This window comes from Rattus norvegicus, chromosome 6 (genome assembly GCF_036323735.1).
Source record: "Rattus norvegicus strain BN/NHsdMcwi chromosome 6, GRCr8, whole genome shotgun sequence".
Classification (NCBI taxonomy): domain Eukaryota; kingdom Metazoa; phylum Chordata; class Mammalia; order Rodentia; family Muridae; genus Rattus; species Rattus norvegicus.
In genome coordinates, this window is record NC_086024.1 from 132,654,038 (window position 1) to 132,676,103 (window position 22,066).

General features: G+C 50.5%; 1 protein-coding gene and 1 long non-coding RNA gene across 10 annotated transcripts in view; one reads left to right on the forward strand and one right to left on the reverse strand.

Moving 5' to 3' along the window:
* Positions 1-22,066, reverse strand: part of Bcl11b (BCL11 transcription factor B) — a 93,156-nt gene that overhangs the window by 55,070 nt on the left and 16,020 nt on the right. The gene's annotated exons all lie outside the window — the stretch shown is intronic.
* On the forward strand, positions 12,863-21,171 carry LOC103692702 (uncharacterized). Of its 4 annotated transcripts, XR_005506242.2 has the most exons (3): positions 12,944-13,133; positions 18,601-18,767; positions 20,731-21,171. It is a non-coding gene; the product is annotated as an uncharacterized LOC103692702 (long non-coding RNA). The 4 variants fall into 4 exon arrangements; XR_010052357.1 differs by lacking the exons at positions 18,601-18,767; positions 20,731-21,171 and adding an exon at positions 13,455-16,913 and having other exon boundaries at positions 12,863-13,133; XR_010052355.1 differs by lacking the exons at positions 18,601-18,767; positions 20,731-21,171 and adding an exon at positions 13,741-16,913 and having other exon boundaries at positions 12,863-13,133.

A 22,066-nucleotide genomic window follows, 5' to 3' on the forward strand; every position in this document is an offset into this window, starting at 1 on the left:
CCATGGTCTTCACCCTGGGAGTCCCCACTCCCTCATCGGACAGCCAGTGACAGCAATGAACAGGGGCGGCGAGGGTGCTGCCTTGCCTCCACCCCGCCCCACATGGAGCCTCCACTGCCAGCAAGGCCTGGGTTTGATTTGGCCATTTATCTTACATTGGTTAGGAGACCACCAGGGCAAAACATTTGTGTGAAGCCCTTGCCAAAACCACAAGTGAAGAAGCCCAAATTCCCTGAGTAAATAATTGAGCAGAGAAGCATCAGAGAGACGAGAGAAAAAAAAAAAGAAAGAAAACCAAACCCAAAACACCAACAAGATCCTGGACAGCTAAGCCTCACCAGCTCTTCAAGGGAGGCCAGAGCTTCGCTTCCTGACACCTGCAGATCTGCACAGGTGGGATCTGCCTACCCTGTAGCCACCACAGAACCACACAAGCCCTCGGAGAGCGGGGAGCCTCCAGATCGGGTCTCTACCACGCCCCTGAACATGAGGATGTAGGACGCCCATTGCACAGAGCCCAACAGAGGCCAGAACTGTAGGAATCGGCAACCTCAGCAGTTTCAAGCCTCCTCGAAATCCCATGTCTTACGTGTAAATACAGGATCATGTGAATACAGGATCCAGGTACTTGGGGCACTTGAGAAGGGGCCCAGCTTGGAGCTCGAGCACTGAGATGTCTAGCCAAGAGGCCTACGCCCAGCATTGACACTGCCAGACCCTGCTGAGGCAGTGACATACTCGTACAAGGCACAGTTGTCTCTGCCCTGGCACATAACCCCCAAAGGGCCAAGAGCAAAAAGCCAGAGTTTTCCTATGGGCCTCAAGCAAGTACGATCTGAGGCCAGACTTACCTGGCTCCCATGGGAGGCCAGTGTTTGCCTCAAAGCCCTCTGCATCAAGACACTGTACTTGACCCTGTCCACGAATGGCCGTGAGTCCCTGTGTGGGGGTGGGGGGTGGGGGGGGTCTTCCTTTTAAACCAGAGAGTTAGGGTCACTGAAAGCCATCACAGTGAATTTGCACCAAGGGTAAGATAGGCACCATTAGGAACAGAGAGGACCACCTCCCACTCCACAGGGAGAAACTGAGACCCAAGAGAAAGCACGCTGGGACATGCGCAAAGCCCGTTCCTACCGCTATGGTTGCTTTGGAGTAAAGTGACCAGGGTACCCGGTATCCTGAAGCCAAGGGCCACATGGGGATGGAAGAAAACAGAGAAGCCTGGACCTCAGCCCATCCATTAGTGAAAGGAAAAGGCTTCTGGCTCTACAAAGGGCCATAACTCAGCTAGCACCACGGATCACGGCTGAGAATGCCCACGGGAGCTCCTCAGAGTCGACGCTGACAGAAAGAATGGCCAAGGAGCAAAAGGGAAATAGCATAGCGTTGACTCCACAGCCTTCTGGAAGGAGGTCCCTGGGGCTGAACCAGAGTCTGTCACGATGAAGCCACACACCCATACCAGGTGGTAACACTGGCTAGACAGGTGGCCACAGGCCCTCATCAGGTATGATAGCCTCACTAATGTCTACTGCTCCAAGGGCAGGAGGGTGTGGGGTCCCTATAGCAACCCCTTCTAGGCACCGCTGACCTCCGTCTGAGCTTTGCACACAGTGGGACCTGGATCCAGCTCCCCCAAAAGCTGAATGAAAAGCCACCATGCTATAACGCCACCGTGAGCTCCCGGGCAGCCAAATATCAGGAAACCAAGTAGTAATTACCAGGGGCTGGGGGCGGTGGAGAACTAATGGGTTATGTGGTCTTCGGAGGGCGTGACCAATTAAACAGTAGTGACGGCTACACCACATTGCACATAAATCCAAAGCCCCAAATGGAACGAACTAAAAGTTTCACAATATGCACATCTCCATTTACAAGGGAATCCAAGGTGAGGACGGCCGGTGCCTCCCAACCTCCACCTTCCAGTGGAAGGGATGCTGGCCTTGGAGCTAAAACAGACAGCTCCTGAGGTAGCTCACAGAGATGCCAGCCCCAGGGGTCTGTCGGGGCACTGCGCAGACAGAGCCAGCCACCTAGTAAATGTGGCCACTACCATCCTTACTCACAACGGTCATTTGTTTCCAGACCTGGGACTGTCTCTCCTCTCCTCACCAGGTCTCCTCACAGCACAGAGCCTGCTCCAGCAGGGAAGACACCCTACAAGCCTCTTCAGAACACTTCTTTAAAAAGCCCTCTGAGATGGGGGTTCATCATTGGGAGTGCTTTCCTAGTGGGCATGGGGACTTGGTTTCTGTTCCCAGAATGAACAGAAGATGTGGGCCTGTGAGATGGTTCAGAAGTTGAGGGTTTATCCCCAGGACCCACATAAAGGAGGAGGTGGGAGACTAACCCACAAAATTGTCCTGAGCGCCACCGTGTGCCACAGTTCATCGTGCACACACGGGCACAGTAACAATGTGCACCATACAATTTCACACTTTCTTTTAAAAGACGCTTCCTTTCGCAGTCTAAGCCAGTCCAAACAGACCCATATGTATCCAGGTATGTGGGGGAAGGATGCAGGCACCATCGCAGCTTCTTGTAGGATCTCGAGCGGATTAATGAAACCCTGGCTGCCTCGATTTTTATCATAAAAGTACATTTTAATTAGGGCGAAAGAAATAAATAAAATGATACGTGTATTTTGCTATGCAAGCATAAAACATTCCTATGGGGCGGGGATATATTGCCCCTCTCAAAAAAAAAAAAAACAAAAACAAAAAAAGAAACAAAAAACGTGAAAACGAGGCTCCGAAGTCAAGGTCAGGCGGACTTCTTGGTTGTTGAGCCTCGTACGAAGGAATATCCAAAAAGTCTCCAAAACCAGCCTCGGGTATGATGGCTGAAGTCCAAACAGAGGACAAGATCACTGTTGATGCCTTCCTAGGGTGAGGCACTTGGAGGGAGCCTGAAGCCCACCTCCTTTTCGAGCAGTCCCTGCAGATGCTGGGCTCCATGCCCTGCACATGCGCACTAAGCAGCAACACGCCCACCATCAGGAGCGTGTAGACACAAAAAATGCCTGGAACCGCCCAGCCCCTGTTGAGGGAACCAAGCCCTCCCGCGCAGCCTTCCTGGTGCAGCATCCTGGGGCTGCCACTCTGCAACCGGGAGGTGGCAGATTCCATGTTCCTAGCCCAAGAGGCACCCTGGCACACACCGTACAGAAGTCTATTTTTCTCCCTACTGGTGCCTTTCAACGGATATATTTTTTTTAAGGCGAGAACTCCTACTGATAGTTCAAAAATGAGTCAGAGATCAAAGAAGGAGACAGACAGCCACGCCAGCGCGTGTGAGCGAGGGACTCTGGCGAGGGAACCTGACAGTCCCCGCGCCCCTTCCCCCCCCTCGTGCCAAGACATTAATTCTCACAAGTCGGAGAAAATTACTATGCATGAATGCAAAAAGCATGATCAGGAGTAATTAACATGGCTTCATATGCAAATTTTATTAATGCAGAAGTACAAAGTCATTATGCAAATGAAACTTACGTCAACTCTCTTGACAAATATTCATCTCTCTGAGCTCAAGTTTCTCTTTTTTTATTTATTTATTTAATTCTATCTCTTCTCTACCCCCCCTTTTCCCCTGTTTTGGGGTTGTTTTGTTTTGTTGGGGTTTTTTTTGTTGTTGTTGTTGTTTTGTTTTGTTTTGTTTTTTGGTGAGACTAGGGTGGACCAGAAGGACTGAGGAGGGAGATTTGTGGTCCCAGGGTCCTGGGAGGGCCCAGCAAGCTACAAGGGCTGTTTGACAAGTTCACTAAGTTGTTTTCAACCAGAGAAATTTATTCTTGCATTGTTGATTTTTTTTTTAAAGTTGTTGGCAGGTATAAGACAGCTCATAGGAGAAGGGAAATTTAAAAAAAAAAAAGTAAGAAAAAAGAAAAAAAAGGTCTATGGGCAGCAGGCAGCCAATCAAAACGCCAGAGCCAGTAATGAGAGCGATTGATGGCTGTTTGGCTTTTACTGCAGGGTAATGAACTAGAATCCAGTCTGAGGAGGGGGGGAGAATATGAATATTCATGAGACTGTGCTCCTGCGTTTGATGATTAAAGAAATTTTTAATATTCAAATAAGCGCTTGCCAAGTGATTAACACAGAACAAGCACGCAGAAAATATGGAAATAGGGACTGGGGAAGATTCGAGAGGCGAGCATACTGTGCGGGATGGCAGCCCCGAATTTCGTAAACAAGATAGGCAGATAACCCAATTCGCACGCAGGCAAATAAAAACATTTGTTTCTGATCACTTAAATATTTTGCCAGCTACTTTGTCTTAAGGACGATAAAGAAAAAAAAGTGCCGTGTATTAAGAGGGTAGAGGAAAAATAACATGTAACCAGACGCATTGCTCATATTTAAGAATCATTATCCTGACTGTAGCCCGCCTCCTCCCAGCTCGACAGGAAATTAAGATTCTTTTTCCGGTTTGGTAGAGAGAGAGAGAGAGAGAGAGAGAGAGAGAGAGAGAGAGAGAGAGAGAGAAGATGGAGGTGAAGGCAGATTAGACTTGAAAAGCCAGAACCTGCTCAGAGCGCGATTCCCTGCGGTAGTACCACGTAGATAGGTTCAAACCATAACATGCAGGTACTGGGCTAGTCTAGAGGCCCAAAACTTGGGGGACAGTGCCACGTGGAGAGGAGGGGCACTGGTGCGCACGGCCTGGGCACCTCAGGGTCTGCTCTCACTGGCCCTGATGTGAACACAGAAAGTGGGAGTGGAGGAAGCCAGCAGCCACGCAGAAGAACCTCAACAACCAACCCTGCTCCATGTCTGCTGGGGCTGAGCTCACACTGTAACAGCCGCGCCACGGGTTCGCAAGGAAGCACATAATAACGGTATTAGCCGGCAAAATGATCCTGCAGTTAAAATTCACCTAATTAGCAGCCAATGACATCCATTTTGGCAATTGCCTATTTCAAAGGGGTGGGGTGCCACCTTAATGGAGATGGGCCTGGGTAACTCCCCAGACAAGGTCTGGGCCTGGCATCACTAGCCTCTCTCCCACTCCATTTGTGTGTGGGGGTGGGGAGCAGTCGAGACAGGAGGAACAGAAAGGTTTCCTAAAAAAACCTCTCTGTCACTCACTGTCCTTGCGACCCAGGTCTGGGGAGCAAAGCTCAACAAGTAGATTCTTTTGTTCTTTCATCGGTAAGAAATAAAATGCAATGATAATTTAAAAAGCAGGAGAGACCATCTACCACTCTAATGAATCTTAACTATTGCCATGAAGACCTAAAAGCCAAGCCAGACCTCCAAGGCAGAGCTAGAAAGCAAGCCAGGGGAAGGCTAGCAGGGCTCACAGCCCCATGGCAACTGCCTGACCTAGAAAACTGTGAAGAGGTTGAGGGCTCCCCAACTCCCAACTCTCACTTCTAGATCCTCAGTCTGAGCAGGACGCCCCTCTTGTCTCAGCAACGTGTAGCATGCGGTGGCCACCGTGAATCTCCAGTCCCTCACTGGGGAATGTGTCCTTTGCCACAAGGGGAAAATGGGGTCTCACAGATGTGTTTAGGAGTTCCTCCCAGGTCTTCACACGGGAGACACCAAACATCCAACCCCACAATGCCCTTTCTCTGGACTGCCCACTCAAGGGTCGGTGACCTTACAGGTGGCTGGGGGTGACCGAATGTTGGATGCAGATGAACGAGATTGCCTTACTTCTCCATCATCCAGTGCTTAAGACTGGACTCAGAAAAGGCTTCTGTGGGTGTCCACAACAGGGGAAAAAAGGTCCGGCCACAGCCCAAAGGACCACAGGCAGGACGGAGCCTGACATTACTGTTACTACCTCTTCCTGAAATGACCACACGGGGACACCACTCACGGCCCCATGCGTGCAGCTGGACGTCTCTCCTGCAGCCAGCGTGAAAAGGCTCAGAGGCACCCTAGGAGAAAACACATCTTCTGGATCCCGAGCCAGGCTGCCTTCCCACAACTCCTCCCTCATCTGGCATCCCTGTACCTGCCAAAGACCATCACGGTTTTAACTCCCTGACAGGCATGCCAGGGAAGGGCTAAGGGATGCAAAGGCAGGGTTGTGCCCTCCGACAACACACCAGAACCTGAGTTCCGCCTCCTGCCAGTGTTGGAAAAGAGACCATCCTCTCTGGCAGGCGCATTTAGCAATCAAAGCTGAGCTACAGCAGCACCGCTTCCCAAGGTCCAGGAGCGTTTGTTTCAGTGACTGCCAACTCCTATCCTCCTCAAGACGAGGAGCTGCTGAAATCCCCTGGGGTGAGTAGATCCCCTTTCGGTACCCAAAGCCAAAGGCAGGTGAGGCTACGCCACCTGTTCCAGAATCTTCCAACAGCTTCCAAAGGCTCCAGAGGCGGAGAGGGAGGACAGTCCACATGTCACTAAGGTGTCAGATGACCCTGAAGCATCTCCTCAGATCTACCCAGGGGGAGGTAGGGGAGCTGGACAGTCAGTCCTTTGAGCGTCATGATTCCAACCCCCAGATGAATACCTGCTGAGGAAACTGGAAACCAGAACCTCTTCTTTTGCCTCTCTTGAGGGAGCCTGGAGCTCTTGGAACAGCTGGAACGCAAGTTCAATTCACCTACCACTAAAGCTTCAGGCTGCTGCGTGCAGAGTGGTAAATAGCAGTCTTCAACTGTCATCTCGGCAGGCTTAGCCCACCAACTAGGGGTCCAGGATTCTGGGAATGACATGGCCTAGGGACACGGGAGTGGGAGGCCATGCATTTAACTAGTTAGAGAAACATGGGTGAGCACATCTGTGACAAAGAGAGAGAGAAGCTAAGGACGCCAGCTCTCACCAGACACATGCACATACATTTGTGTCAGAAACATGGACAGGTTAAGGCTTAAGGAGTCTGCAGGGGCCAGGACAAAGCTGAGGCTGACAGGGTCTCTTATCTTACCTATAAAAAGAGCCAATGCCTAGGAAAGGAAGCTCCTGTTTCCCACCTTAGGCCTTTTAGTTAAACTGCTGTCCTCCTGCCCTTATCAGATCCCGCCCTCCAATCCTAGTCAGTCAAGTACTTCAGAAACTTCACACAGAAACTCGAACAGTTTACCACATGTGCACACGGGCTCAGAGCCCATGAAGATGCCGCCTACCAATGAAAGTCAACAGCTCCGTACGCTGTGTGCCCTCCAAGAAAGAAGAGCCTGACAGTTACAGGTCAGGACCCTTCAGTCCTTTCACAAATAAAACTCAAGACCAGACTCCAAGGACAAGCTCGCTCCTGCGCTCCTTATATGTCCCCTGCCTTTCTTTCCTTTACAGCTCAAGGGGTGGAGTCTCGGGGAAATCCATAGTGAAAACAAGTCACGTGACCAGAGGGAAATAAGGCAGGGAATGAATTGTCAGATTTGGGGCCTCCTGGGAGTTTCCAACTAAGGACTCTGTTATCCTCCCTGACAGCAGCCACTGGGCCTGACACCAATGACCCGAAAACACTGAAATTGCCCCTCGTCAAAAATCTGATCCTGCACAAAACAGGTTTAGAAGCCGCCAAGTTCAGGATTAGAGTTCATTGCGATTAGAAGGCGCCAGGAGCTCCAACCTTAGCTTCTGCTTGGGGAAAACACGGAGAATCAGGAGAGGGGAGACGCAAGTCTGAACTGCGAGGATCCCGGAGAATTAGGAAAGAAAAGAGTGCAAGTGGAAAAGAGGAACGAAAAGAAAGGACCGACATGGGTTTAGCACAGTGACTCTGGCCCAGAGCATGGAGCACACGGAAGGTGCACACAGTGGGGCTGCTGGGTGAGGCAGGTCAGCACAGACACTGTTCTACAGACCGGACCCTAAAACTCCAGCAGGACAGAAGTGAACTCCCAGCCTCTGGGGTGACAGGGTTTCTTGTTTCAGATGGATTAGAAGTAAGTAAACTTGGTAAAGAGAAAGTTCAAAGGGGGAGAATAATCAGCCATAAAGAGAGTCCCCGCTCGCCCTTCCCGGCGCTCGCCCTTCCCGGCGTGGTCTGTTTGTGTTGCACGCGTCCGTTATAAGCAATTGATCTCCCCGACCCTAATTTTTTTAATCCAGCTCTCCTCTAGACTCAACTGACCTCCACACTGTCATCTCTCTGCACCTCTTTTGGACGGACACGGAATGTGGGGTCGGATGCTTTGCCTCACATAAGGGCAGGCTCTTTCTGTCTCTCTGTTTCTGAGCTAGGTCTGAAATGTCACTGACTAAAGAACTGAGCAGGCCTGTAATTACTCTCAACCAAGTCGTCCCTTTACCTCACTTTTCTGTACGTGGATGGTATTTAATACACATATCGTGAGCCTGCTTTCCAGCCTAGTAGCATTTGATGGCAATAAATAAATAAATAAAAATTTTAAAAAGTGAAAGAAAAAAAAAAAACACCCATTTCCTTTTAAGGGAGACCAAGCAGTCTGACAGCCACCTTTTTAATTTTTTTCTTCCTGATGTGAAATTTATTTTCATCTTCTAACACACCAGAGGTCATGTGGGGTGCGCACACAACAAAATATGTAAAAATTAACACTTGGAGGGATTAATTTAATAAAGGTGTGGTCGTCCCATTAACCCTGGCAGCACGGGTGCTTACGAGTCAATCTAGCGAGCTCACGGCGGCGGACGTACCGGGGGTTTACATTCAGCTGAGGTCTATACCGCTATTTAATGTAATTAAAGGTGCTGGCAGTGCGGTCTCAGTGGAAATATCATCTTTACTGCAAACTGTTTCCATTAGAAATCCTGGAAGAGCGTAGCATGCCCACTTTGATTTTATCGTAATTTTTTTTTTCCTGGCCATCTTTACAGCACGGCTGACGTGCCTGACCATAGACAGAATCGCTGCAAGGGCCTTCCAGAGAGAAACCAGTCTCACCTTCCCCCAGGAGTGGACTGCTTCTCTGCCATTTACTTGTTTTTGAAATTGTTCCTTTACATTTTTTTTTTAAACCCACAAGCCTGTGCTTGGCTTCGATTACCCAGGAAACCCTCTGCCTGGCAGACAGGACCCATCACGAAAGTGACTTTTTTCACGTGCCCCCCAAACAACCCCATGGGTGAAAGGCAGAGGCGGGAGGCCTGCGTAGCTCACGCAGTACAGAAGCAGTGACTGTCAGCCGCGTACTGACTAGCTCCTGCCCCGGCCCAGGGTGACATTCCTAACTGGTACCTCAGAGGAAGAATGCAGCAAGTGCTATTCTGGAAGCCTCCGGAACCAAACAGACCCAAAACTGAACAGAAGGAAAGAAAGGGGAAAAAAAAAAATCACTGCACCATATCTCCCAATCTGAGAAAATGGAGTCCTGGGAGTGAAAAAAAAAAACCAACCAAATAAACAAACAAACAAAAAAACAAAAAAAAAAAAAAACAAAAAAAAACAGGAGTTTGACTCAGCTCTCCCGGCTCAGATCGGCCTTTGCACCTCCTACGGGTGCCTGCTGCCCTGGGAGAATAGAACAACACAAAAACCCAGACCTCTCTTTTCTAACCTTGCCTGCTACAAGCCCTGAGTAGAAGTGGCTAGGAAGCTTTTTCTTCTCCTCCCGTTCTCCATGTGCATTTTAAATACCCCTTACTCTACACCCTGATTTCTTTGAGGGGGGGGGGGGGGGAATCAGTGTCACTAAAAAAAAAAAAAAAGTCACTCTGTTTTGCAAAATCCAGCAGCTTCCTTGGCAGGAGGAAAAGCTGGCTGGCATTCTCCCCTCATTTGACAAAACTACTATTTCTGGGCATGGGCTCAAAAGCAGGTAGGAAGCAAATGCTGAGAAATAAGGAAGTGGAAACAGCCAACAGCTTTTTCACTACCAAGAATGCCAAGCATAAACATGATTTATTTAGCTGTGTGTAACACGCCGGTCCTCCACTCAGCTACAAGCCCACTTGGGTTTAAGGGAAGGGTGGGCAGGAGGGAACAGGAAGGGTAAAGCTGAGAAGACGAGAGGGGGAGAAGAGTCCCTGGCTCCCTGGGGAGGCTCCTGAGCGGTTCCGGTTGGGGTGTGAGGGGAACAAGAGTATTATACCCCAAAATATACGTGCTTGTCAAGAGAAGGCAGCCCTAATCTGCGGGTTAATTAAGGAGCTGCCACTGACGAAAGATCCTGCTCCTGCAGACAGAAGTGCACGGGCGTCTAGGATGTCTGCTGCCTCACACACCATTTGGCCTCCATAGAGTCCCGTGATGTTTCCAGCCCAGATGCGGCCACCGAGAGAGCCGTGAGCCTCGATACCCACCTCGAGCATCCTCGAATGCCCACAAGGAACTCACTCAGGTCTGAATTCAATTACAGGTGCCACACACCTGGCTACAAGCCTGCCCTACAGTACAAACCTAGCCTATCTGCCATCCCGCCACCCACCCCCAGTAAAGAGGTTGGGGCAGGGGCTCTGAGGGTACACACACATACACACACACCATCCCAAACTCAAGGCCAAGCTGACAAACACTTCAGATACACAGCAAGGTCAGTATCCGTGTACCTAAAGGCCAGGACGAGCCTGGAGGCTTTGGGTCCAGCAAGAGGTTATCGTTATTACTAGAACTTGAATTCAAGTCACCCAGTATTTGCAGAGGGAAAAGAAAACAAGCCTCTTTGAGGTTTAAAAAAAAAATTGCCAACAACAAAAAAGGTAAAGTGTTGGCCCCCTGCAGGCCACTGGAAGTCTGCTTCTCCCTCGTGAAGGAAGGTACCATTTCATAGCCGCCAGCTGCGTGCTCGATGGGTACAGATGCTAATTTCTGAGAGCTTTGAGGAGGCAGAGAAAGGAAATCCAGATCCGAGTTCCTTTTCACCTGCACGGGCGCAAGGCTACGCATTTAAAGGCTGCCTGCTGTATACATTTCCCCCAAGTGTGTATCCCATCCCCCCACCCACCCAAACACACACCCTCACCCCCAAATTGCTCCCTGCTCTTCCACAGCCAGAACCTAGCATCCATCAAAAGGGGAGAGGACACGTTCTCCTGTGTTCAGGTCAAGGGTTACAGCAACACCAATGGGCTTTAAGTTAATGAATCACATCACGTTCCCCCAAAAAATAAGAAGCTGGGGGTGGGGAGCTAGAGAGAAGGGCCTCTGAAGCGAATGGAGTGGGGGGGAAGGGCGTTTCCTTGTGGTATGCCGCCGTAAGCCTCTCCCCTAAATGCTTCCTCTTTGCATTAAAAACAACACCCTATACAAGCAGCTATAGGATCCCTTTCCTCTTTGCAAATTAGTCACCCCGCCCCCAGGGCCCAAACAATAACAGTTTCTCCCGACGGTGTGACGCCTATGAAATCAGCCGCTTCTCTCCACTGGCTTGTGCTCCTCTATAGATGGGGACTGGTAGGTTAAAAAAACAACAAAAAAAAGACGCGTCCCCATTCTACAGATGAGGGACTGGCTGGCCCTGGACAGCCCAGGCTGTGTGCCAAGGATCCAATCTCCACCCCCAGTACCTAAGCCCTGAGGCGGCACCTGATACTCCAAAAGCAACAAATATTTATCAAATGCTTAAGCAGGGTGCAGGTGCCGTCAAGGGGAGCAGCGTGGTAGGAAACCCTACAAGAACATGGAGATTTCTCCGGGCAGCCAATGTGAAGATGCTTCTGGGAGGCTTCTTCCGCTGCTACCCACCCCAGTGGCTGAATGGCCAGGAGATGCAGCTGACCCAGAGCCCCATTTCCATGCACACCTCCCACACACCGCTCCTGAACAAAGCGAGGCCCAGGCAAAGCCACCTGTGCCCCGAGGACACAGCTCAGGGCTCAGCCCCACACAGCCGGCCAGCACTTTGTCACTCTGAGGAGCACCGAGACGTGAAGGATCCACACGCCCTTACCCTGAAGGATGGCACCTGGGGCTGAGGGGGAGTCCAGCCCTAGAAGAAAACCTTCCACTGAGAAGTCTTAAGCCTTAACTCAAATCGTGGGGGGCCAGGGAATGGGGCCATATATAATTTTTAAAATTATCAGTGAGGAAAGGACTAGTGCTAAACTGGCCTTCTCCTTGGGGTGGTGGCCATTAAGCATGAACAGTGAGCCCTCCTCTCACACACAGCCTCCAGAGACACTGAATGCTCATCTCCCTTGACTGTGAAGAGCTGGGATATGTGTGTACAAACACACACACACACACACACACACACACACACACACACACGGCGTTTCATCTTTCATTCTGTAAAGATACCCAGGTACATAAATATTAATCAGACACAGAACTGGTCTTTCCTCTCGGCCCATTCTGAAGGCATGGTTGTGATCTTTAACCATATTTACAGATATCCAAAGACAGTTTCTGTCTTGTTGGAACTGTCATAAATGGACGTCTGAGAAATCCAGGAGCAAGTTCGGGCAGAGAGAAACCCTTCCTATCCAGGATTGGCGGGTTTCCGTTCCAGGGAACGACTTACTGCTCCCCAAGGCTTTTCAACAAATAAATTGACAAGTACCTTCAGACTCCACCAGAAAAGCCAGTTGCTCCAAGTTTGGATTAGCTAAACTTGTGCGTTTTGGTTTTTTTGTTGCGTTTTTTTCCCCCTTTTGAGGATCAACTTTCTCTCAAAATGCCAGGAAGGCATTGTTGACACAGGACCCAGAGAGGGCAGAAGGCGCAGCCCAGTCAAGCCCAAACCTTAAGTACACATGAACGAATTGATTCAGTCTACCTCAGACTTATTTCTGAGTAATAGAGAGCAGAGAATTGGGACCAATCCTATGTTGCAAACGATGTCTCGGGTAAGGTAACAGCCTCATCTTCCACAGGCAAGCAACACGTTTTTTTGAGTACCAGCTCCGAAGAAATGTTTCACCACTGTTTTTTCCAGCTCCTGGAGAGCTTCAACTGTGAGGCCGGATTTTTAAGATAAAGGACCGGAATTCTATCTAGCTAGGTGGCATTTGCATACAAATTCTCTCTAGGGGTTTGATAAGAGAAGTAGCAAAGGTTGAGGAGGGGGCTAACTCCATTCCTAATAATTCCATGCCTCCCCTCCCCCGAATCCGGTGACGGGTTCCATTACAGCACAATTGAGAAAACTTTTGTCCCCGAGTGTTTCCAGGTCACAGCCCCAAGATTCCCCTCTGAAACAGCAGGTCCTGCTCTCCCACTATGGGGAAAGCCTGACCCGCAGGAACTCAAGCTTGCAGGAGGGAACTTAGGCCCCTGCCTTCCGGTCTCACCTGGATCCTTAGGCCAAGGTGAGCTTAAGATCCCATCTGAGCGATAGCGGCAAAGGTGGGGGGGGGGGGTTCCCGGGCGGCCCCAGGAGCCAGGACAAAAGTCACAAGGGCTGTGAGGTCTGCCCCTCCCGGTGGCGGCTTTCGGGGAAGAGGCCACTGGCAGCTTCCAGGAGCTTCTGAAATACAATCCCTCTGGCCAGGGGTCACTCGACTTGGCGCCCGCACGGTGGGCAGAGGAGGGCGAGCGGTGGGGGAAGGGCAGCCAGTGCACAAAGGGCCCCAAGGCGGGCGGCCTTCCCGCCCTTGACCTTGGTCCCCGCCTCCATCCCTCTCCTGCAGCCCGGGAAAGGGGCTGGCATGGAGCCAGCGGTGTGCTTGCTGGACTGCGGCTGGACTAGGGGCCGCCAAGGTGCCGGAGTGGAGGTGGGGGTGGAGCAAGGGGCACATAAAAGAAGAAGGAAAAAAAAAAAGTCTAGGACTTTGGCGCGCTCTGTGGAAACCCGCACTGCAACTCCTGCAGGAGCGGGTCGGAGCGGCTACGACTCAATGGCCCCCTACCCCATCCCCCAAACCCAAAGCAAAAAGTTGCAAGAATGGAAGCTCGAAGGACGAACCCTCCCCCTAGGAGTGGCCTTTAGGCTCGCCCAGCCCCCACCCCTTCCTCCGACCTGGGCCGAAGCGGACAGGGAAGAAAGGAACGCGCCTGCCCCGCGAGGCCAGACGGCTACAGGGTCAGCTGTGCCTGCTCCCGCCCGGCGCGGGCAGCTGCTCCATTAAGCCCGGGAATTATGCATGGCCCCGGACCCGCTCTCCTCCCGCTCAGGGTGCAATCAACGTGCACGGCGAGGAGGGCGAGCAGGAATGGCCGGAGGAGGACCTGGAGAGTCCCAAGGCCCGAAAGAAAGCTGCTCATCGGAGGTCCCCAGCCAACTCAGCAGGGCCGGGGGACGGTCACCAGCAGCCAGGGAGGCCCGGGTGTAAACACCAAGGTGTAGGTGTGCCTTGTGCCGGGCTAGAGCACTGCGCAGCCGGCTCCAAGGGAGGCCATTGTGTTCTCCTGCTGAGTGAACTGGTGTCAGTGGACCCAAACTTCCAAGTGCCCTCCAAGACGACGGTCTGAAGATGCATACCACGTGGATCAGGCCAAGAAGCACAGTAACAGTCCCCTCTTCTTGGAGTCTAGGAAGGACCAGAGGCCGGGTGGGGGAAGGGCTGCTGCGGCCAGAGGCGGGAAAGGAGATGGGTCTCTTAAGCTGCAGGTTCCAGGCGCAAGGGAAATTGCATTAGTGGTGCCTTGTGGCAAGAGCCTGAGGAGGTTCAAGGTCAGAATGTAGAAGATTTTGATGTCCATCCCCACCCCAGATGACCCTCTTAGGCCTCAAAAGCACCCTGAAACCTTTGGGACCACTACCACAACCAAGGGCCACTTTCCAGACTCCTGCACTGCAGTATACAGATCCCGACCTCCTTTGCGATTCGATAGACTCTGTTTACGAAAATCACTTTTTTCCCCAGAGCAAAGGCCAGGTCAGGAAAATTACATGCCATTTTCCCCCTTCCCAGCGAATAAAGTCGCCTGGTTTGCAGGGAAAGTTTTACAAGCCAATGATGCAGGGAAGACCGCACTGTTTGGGTCCCTTAATTGGCTCGCTTTGAACTCGGGTGGGGGTGGGGCAGACCCGACTCCCAAGAAAGAATTCAGTTCTGGTCTAGGACCCTGCGACTGGCTTTCCAGCTATGAGGTGGGAAAGGGTTAAGGGAGGACCACTTCTATTTCTTTTTAAGGGAGAAGGATCCTGACCCTTCCCAGCACCCTAAACCCAGGGTGAGGTTATGAGGTCCATAACCTCAAGGGCCATCTCTAACTGGACCCCTACCCTCTATAGAAATCTGATCTGTCTTGGAAAAACTGAAAGGAAGCCACTCAGACAGTTCGAGGGAAACCAGGTTTATTCTTCCTGGACGCTAACTAGTGTGTCATCACTGGGGTGTAACCCAGGCACTGGGGCTATAGCCATTTTACATGGCTCTGCATTTAAGGGCTGATCCCTACACCTGCAGTTGCCCTGTCCCTGTAAGGTCATGCTGACAACCTGAAAGTCATTGAAACCGGCCCCTGGCTCTAGCCCCCAGATGACAGCTCTGTTGACAAATCCTTAGGTATGGCTGTTTTAGACTGGAGGTTTGCCCTGGCTGGGAGGCACATCTAAATAGTTTACCACGGGTCTAATCCAGGAGTGTAGGGTCCAGGTCCAGGTATTATGTGGGAAGCCACAGATGCCACCCCAGGTCTGAGGCTTACCAGGAGGTCTAACCTTTCCCTCCCCCGGACTGGGGATCCAAGACTCTGTTTATGAAACACCCCCCCATATAATACTAACACCCCTTCTCACATTTTAGCTTAGAAGGTGGGGAGCCAGAGAGGGAATGGGCCTAATCAAGGTCACACAACAAGAATACTCCTTCCAGGTCTCAGATCCCTGCCATCAGTTTGACCCTCCTCTCCCTGGACCTCACCTGATGGTTCTGATCAGTTGGGGCAACACAGGCAGCAGTGGACACATAACCACTGATAAGTATAGAACAGGTGAAGCCACTGTCCTCCAGGCCCCACTTCCTCTCTGAACGGCCTCCAGTAGACAGCACCCATGGCCCAACTAGGAGCAAAAAGCCTGTCTGTTACCTAACTTAGTTAAGACCCACTGGGTCCCGCAGGAGAAGTCCGCAGTGAGGACTCCTTCCCGGGCAGGGATCAGAAGCCAGGCTTCAGTGAACCACCCACAGACTTAGGCCCTACCCTGGCTATGCTGCCTCTCCTGCAAAAACGAAAGCAGTGGCTGAGTTTAGAGGACAGAGATCACACGCAGAACCAAGAGTCAAGGAGGACCGCATCTCTGCTTGCTTCCCCCGTCCTAGGTAGAGGGGGGTTCGAGTTAACTCCTGCTGCACGTGTTTACAGGATTTAATGGAGGCTTAATCTTTACAAGGTCCTTGGAAATAGTGCTACACAGCACACACTCGACAGGCATGCGTTAAATTAAAAATCCAGCAACAGAAGCCTCAACCTTCAGTGGAAAGATAACCCAGGAGGACAGGAGGAGTGGCCAGGCTGTCCTGTTTGCACAGTCATGAGCAAACACACACACACACACACACACACACACACACACCAGTTTTGTATAAGACTAACAACAGTGCCATCAACAAACCCTATCACATACTATCAATAGATAGATAGATAGATAGATAGATAGATAGATAGATAGATAGAATCATACTCTAGTCAACTGCTAACTACTGACAGATAGACAAACAAACAAAAACAATAACAGACTGAGTGGGATTAAATTCTCCCTACAGCCAAGTTTCTCTCTCTCTCTTCCCTCTCTTCCTTCCTCAAACGCTTCTCTAAGACTGGGCCAGTAAGCACGGGCCATCCAGCAGACAAAGATACCCACCTAAAGGAGGGGGGACTACCCTTCTAACAGCCCGATGCTTGCACAATCCAGTAAAATGTTGGACCGCTGCTGAGAACTGAGGCCGTGCCTGTCACAGCTCTGGTTCTTACAGCTCACGAGCTGTCACAGGTGAAATGGGACCCTCCCTGGGAGATAAGTAGCCCCCCGGGGCAGTCTGTCCTGACTCGGGATCACAAGAGCTAAGTTCAGACAAGCGACCAAGCCTGTGGTAGCCCTGTCTGCTCTCCCAGTGTCACCTCTGGTCCTGTAACAACAGCTCCTGGTCTAGGGGCTGGGTGTACAGAGATGCAGTATCAAATAAAATTCACAGTAAACTGTCCATCCCGGAAGGCGGCGCAGATCATCCAGTGGTACAGGGGGGCCGAGACTCCCGGAGGCGTCTAGATTTGCTCAAACCCTCACGGTTCCACAAAATAAAACAAATGATTTGTGGGGCGGGAAATAACTTCAACAATGAGTATAAAACAGAAATAAAACGTTGTCATGAGTAAAATTCAAACAAACAAACAAGCAAAAAAAAAAAAAAAAAAAACCATTTCCAGCCTAGTCCCATGGAAATTCACACCTCACGGCTCCCTCAGCTGCCACCTGTCTCTCTCCAAAGCCTTCACAGGCAAGGGTCAAGTTTTAGGGGCCTGAGGATTTTTGGCTACATCCAGACTTCGGCATGGGATTCAAATGTCACCCCAGATGGAGTACAGAGGTACTGTCTGCTGCCTACCAGGTCTGCCAGCCAAACGACAGACTTCCCTCTCCCTAAAGACATCTACCCAGGCGAGCCAGGCCAACCCGGTCTCATCCCCTTTGATGTGTGCCGGTGGCAAGTCCTTCAATGTCTCATAGAACGTTCAAAGCCCAATTCAGTATAGGATTAGCTATATCTATTCGGAGGTTTGACATTTAAGCCAGGGAACCCAGAAAGCACACGGAGGAGAAGAGACAGGCATGACCTCTGTCTGGACCACCCAGTAGACATCCCATCCGGAACCCCGAAGTCAGGCCACCAGCACCCAACCCCCAACCTTCACCCTGGGTTCTGTCCCTCGGACGGGAAGAATATGGGCAGACAGAACTAATAATTAGTTGTCCCTATTTAACAGTAAGAAAGAGATAATCCACTCCACGGCATACATGGATTTAGCCCATCTTAATTTGGAAGGGAAATAACAAACTCCAAACAGATCAAATGCAAGTGTTCTGAGGCGTCCTGCAAGTGGGGTTATCTCCAGTTCCCAGCACAAGCCACTTATTTTCTTTCCCGAATATCCCAAGTAACGTCTTCGTTTTTCACGATGAATTTTCTGTACAGCCTGCAGCAGAGTATCCTCAGAGCAGCGTGTAAATTGTGGGGCTCACCAGGACCCCGTTCAGAAACTCCACGGCAGTGAGTTTCTAAGACCATAAACCAAGCCCTGTCTATACAAGGGTTATCCAGGCTCATCCTGGGCCCCTGCTCGGGCTTCTAACGAAGACACACATGGGCATCAGGCACACATAGCACAGTGATAGCCACCTGTCGCCTCCAAACTGGGGGTCTGCCACCTCCTGTCACTACTACCCTAAATCTCATATTTCGGAAACCTGACATCTGAGGTTAGCGGAGTGTTAGGTCTCAAACCCAGGACAACTGGCTGAGATGCCTGTTACCTATCAAAGTAGACTCTGGACTCCAGGTTCTCCCAGCATCCCTCAGTCCCTACCGTTATAGGGTTCTCCTAGCTTGTATCGCCTTACCCTAAACTTCAACTATCCAGGGTCTGGACTGGGCCTTCTCCTCCCCCAGCTTCTCTGGCCCTATATAACTGGCTATGCCAGTCTCTTGGCCCAGGCTACCCTTCTTGGTTGATGGTTCTTCTCTCTCTTCATAGCCTGCCTTGGTCTAGTCAGGTTCTCTCTAGACTTTCCCAGATGTATCTATCTCTGCGTGTTTTCTCTCTCATATCTATAATAAGCCCCTTGGGATCAGCCATGTCCTCTTTTTATTGTTTTTTTCTTCATTGAGAGAGAAGGAAGACAGCTGAGAGAGCAGACTCTTCCCTGCTGGGCCTCCTTTTGGGTGTGGACAAGGTGATAACAGGAAAAAGCAAATTTCCTTTGGAGGCCATCTAAGGAATTTCTAAGGAGAACGAAGAATCCACGTGTGAGAGCCGGACTCCGCTCCAAGACTGAGAGAGTAGGATTCCCATTACTGCTAAGCCTGGCCCATGCTCTCCTGTGCTCCCCCACCCCACCCCAGTCTGTCTCTGACTTGACCTGCCCTATGTGCTATATCACTCCATCCTCTGCAGGATGCTAAAGAGCAGCCGCAGGAGGCTGGGAAAATAGTGATTCACCCTCAGACCAGAAAGGTGCCTGGATTCAGTCCAGGGGACACCATGGCCCCCATCCCCTTTGCAGGGTGAGGTGCTGCACAAGTGACACAACGTGACACTAGACAGAGAGGTGGACGTGAACCCTCACCATCTCCCCCCTGCCATTGTATCTGGTGTGTGAGTCTCAGAACACAGTTGATGCTGCCACAGCTCTCTCAGGGAGCCATTCCTAAAGCAAAGAAAAAGTGTAGGGCTGGACGGCAGATTGCTATGGTGGAGGACCTAAGGATTGCTATGGTGGAAGGAAGACCTCAGGTGATTGGGGTTGTGTGGGTGGGGGTGGGGGCAATATGTGCACTGCACGTGTGCACCATGCCAGTGCTCTCCCCTTCACCAGGAAGCCACATGAAGGCTACAGTCATCCTTGGCTGCACTCACAGATAAGGAAGCTGACTGAGTAGAGCAGCTTTACGTCCTGCCTTTCCCACACAGCCTCAGACCCCAGACGAGTGAACCCCGTCCTCCGTCACTCCCCTAGACAATCCCTCAGCAAATGCTGTTATCTCCTCATCCCTGACCCAGGTCAGTTTAGGAGAGCGGACCTAGTGCCTGAGCGAAGTTCCTAACAGAGGCAGGGAGAGGCCACAGGAAGGAGTCACGAGGGACACACACACAGCACCTCCATGAGCGGGTGTCATCATAGGCACCCCTTACATTCTTGAGTCAGACCTCCAGCCATGAGCTTTAATTCTAATCACCCCGTCCCTAGGCAAGCCTTGAAATCAGCTACCAGGGACCTCCTCTTCCGTAGCAGGGGAGCAGCAAGAAGGTCCCACCAACAGTCAACATCAAGGATAACATTCCCTATGAGAGACACCCTCCCCAGGGAAACAGCATAGGTGTTCAGTGAATGGATGGATGAATGGATGAATGAATGAATGTCCTCCCCAGGGAAACAGCATAGATGTTCGGTGAATGGATGGATGGATGAATGAATGAATGAATGAATGAATGAATGAATGTCCTCCCCAGGGAAACAGCATAGGTGTTCAGTGAATGAATGAATGAATGAATGAATGAATGTCCTCCCCAGGGAAACAGCATAGGTGTTCAGTGAATGAATGAATGAATGTCCTCCCCAGGGAAACAGCATAGGTGTTCAGTGAGTGAATGAATGAATGAATGAATGAATGAATGTCCTCCCCAGGGAAATAGCATAGGTGTTCAGTGAGTGAATGAATGAATGAATGAATGAATGAATGAATGAATGAATGAATGTCCTCCCCAGGGAAACAGCATAGGTGTTCAGTGAATGAATGAATGAATGAATGAATGAATGAATGTCCTTTAGAAGCCGAGCTTTATAAAAATCTTTTCCGTACATTCCTAATCCTCTATCATGGTGCTTCTCAAACTGTGGGTCACAACCTCCTTGGGGTCTACAATCTTTCCACAGGGATCACCTGAGAACACCAGGGAAACACAGACAGTTACTTTACACAACAGTGGCAAAAGTACAGCTATGAAGTAGCAACCAAAATGATTTCACAGCCAGGGTCACCACAATGTGAGGGACTGTATTAAAGGGTTGCAGCGTTAGGAGAGAACCACTGCTCTGTCGTTTAAAACAACGGAAAGTTCACAAACTATGACTATCTCCAGAAAGACCTCGCCAAGGAAAGCATAGGGACAGAGTCCACACTCTGACTGGATGACTGGTCAAGTCCCAACTCAGCTCTCACCTTGGAGACGCAGTTAAGGACAGGGGGAATCTCACCTACTTACAGAACAACACCTCTATCCATCTCTGGGCCCTGCTTCTAGAAGTGTCTGGTTGAGAGGAAAGGAAGGCTGCTGGAACAAAGTGAAGGCGGCAGACTTCAGACCATGTCACTGTCACAGCCACCCCACCGTGGACTCAGCCACAATGGCCAGCTAGGAGCAGAGTCCCAAGAATCAGCAGCCACCTGCTCACCGGCCACTGGCAGGGACCAGCAAGGCCAGTGGAGATGGCAGCAAGACCTGGAGCAGCTGGGAAGGGACCCTGAAGCCACAGCCGGGAGGCAGGAGCAGGGGTCCCATGGAGGCCAGCGTGCCAGGGTGGCCTGGACAGCAAGCATCTGTAAGGATTTCCGGAAGCCTGGGGGGAGAAGAGTCCGTGATTCCTAGCTCCCCCTCTTAAAATATAAAGGCTCAATTATCTCTGAGCAGCTTGCTTTACACATGAATTGACACATTTATTTTACAATAAATAACTGAAAGTTATCTGGGTTTCCTTTACTGTTAATCTACAGAGAAATAATAAACAGGCCTTGTCTACCAAGCTACAAGGACTGCAGGGTCCTCAGAATTCAATTAAGCTAAAATAATTAATGCTCTCGCCATATTAAATTACGTTATACATTTGAGCCACTGATGTTTTATTCTTTAATCTTTTCTTTCTATTAAACGAAAAAAAGAAAAAGAAAGAAGAAGAAGAAAAGTTGATACCCGAGTAGGGAAGGACCAGGAGACTCCAGGGTGGAGAGGAAGGGTGGGATGGGTTTTAAGAGGAGGAGGAATGGTCAGTGGCAGGTGACACAGAATGCTTTGTGCCTTTGATTAGAATAACATTTCAAATGCTTGGAGCAGACACATCTCTTTAGACTTCTAAAAGGCTTATTTTACATCATAGTTTCTTCTAGAATGAAGAAACCCACCCCTCCCCTTGCTCCTCTTGCACCGCCACTGGACAGACAGACCAAGGATATCTCCCACCATGCATAAAATAAAAATACTGTGGGCCATTAACAGTATGAGGGGAGGAAACAGGGGGAGGGGGTTCACAGGGGAAGCTGAGGGATAAGGACGAAGCTGTGAGGAGATTAACCACCTTTTGAAAAATCACATTTCGTTGCTTTCTTAAGCAAACTTCCCCACAGTGATCCCTAGGCTCTCATTGGGAAAGACCTTCAACATAAAATGAAGATTTTGAGGCTGGGTCAGTGGATGAAAGTCAAGTAGGGACTAGCTACCCCTCAAAGGCTGCTGTGCACTGCAGACGCCAGGCATCCCCACACTTCTGAAATCCATCCCAAGCGGAATGTCTGGCAACACAGACAAGGGATGAGACACCCTTTTTGCCTTAAAGGTGGAGGTGTTGTGCAGGCCTTGTCTGCCT